We start from the raw sequence: 896 nt of genomic DNA on the forward strand, positions 1-896 counted from the left end.
CAGCATTAAACCTTTTACTAATTTTGTTTCAAACAACGTTAAGTCTCTCATTACCAATGGTGTGTTTCCAATCTCTCTCATTCTTGTGAATCGAAAGAAGCACACATTTTCTTAAAATATACTGTTCAGAAAAATAGGCTTTGCAAAATGTTATTTCCTCTGGAAAATTAAACAGTGATAAAATGTATTCTCCAATTTTTTCTGATATCCACATTTCTCTGAAAATGCATACGATAATTGTGGGTTTAGAGCATTATATTCCTTGCAACTTGTAAATAAATAATGCTCTTTGGGTGTTGGTGCATACAGAGTTATTTTACAGTCACTACAGTTGGTTTCAGGTTTACACCTATGTTTCGTAGAATGTAACGAGGTACATATGCTAGTGCTTGTCTATCATTTATTACACCACCACCACCACCAGCAGGAGCAACTTCATTATCGGCAAGGGCGCTGTATAAACCACTTTGATCAATAATGGAATGGTCTGTTGTGGAGTCAAGAAAACTGTCATCACCTGCTCCCAAAAGTTGTTTAATGGTATCCATCTACTATCCTCATAATTACCTAGTGAGTTTATAGGTATGGACATGTTATTGACAACTGTTTTCACCGCTGCTCTGAACTGAAAGTAGGCTGGGTTGGTGTTTGCAACTCTATACTGTCTCACACAACAAAATACACTCCTGGAAATGGAAAAAAGAACACATTGACACCGGTGTGTCAGACCCACCATACTTGCTCCGGACACTGCGAGAGGGCTGTACAAGCAATGATCACACGCACGGCACAGCGGACACACCAGGAACCGCGGTGTTGGCCGTCGAATGGCGCTAGCTGCGCAGCATTTGTGCACCGCCGCCGTCAGTGTCAGCCAGTTTGCCGTGGCATACGGA

This window comes from Schistocerca piceifrons, chromosome 2, assembly GCF_021461385.2.
Source record: "Schistocerca piceifrons isolate TAMUIC-IGC-003096 chromosome 2, iqSchPice1.1, whole genome shotgun sequence".
NCBI classification, from domain to species: Eukaryota; Metazoa; Arthropoda; class Insecta; order Orthoptera; family Acrididae; genus Schistocerca; species Schistocerca piceifrons.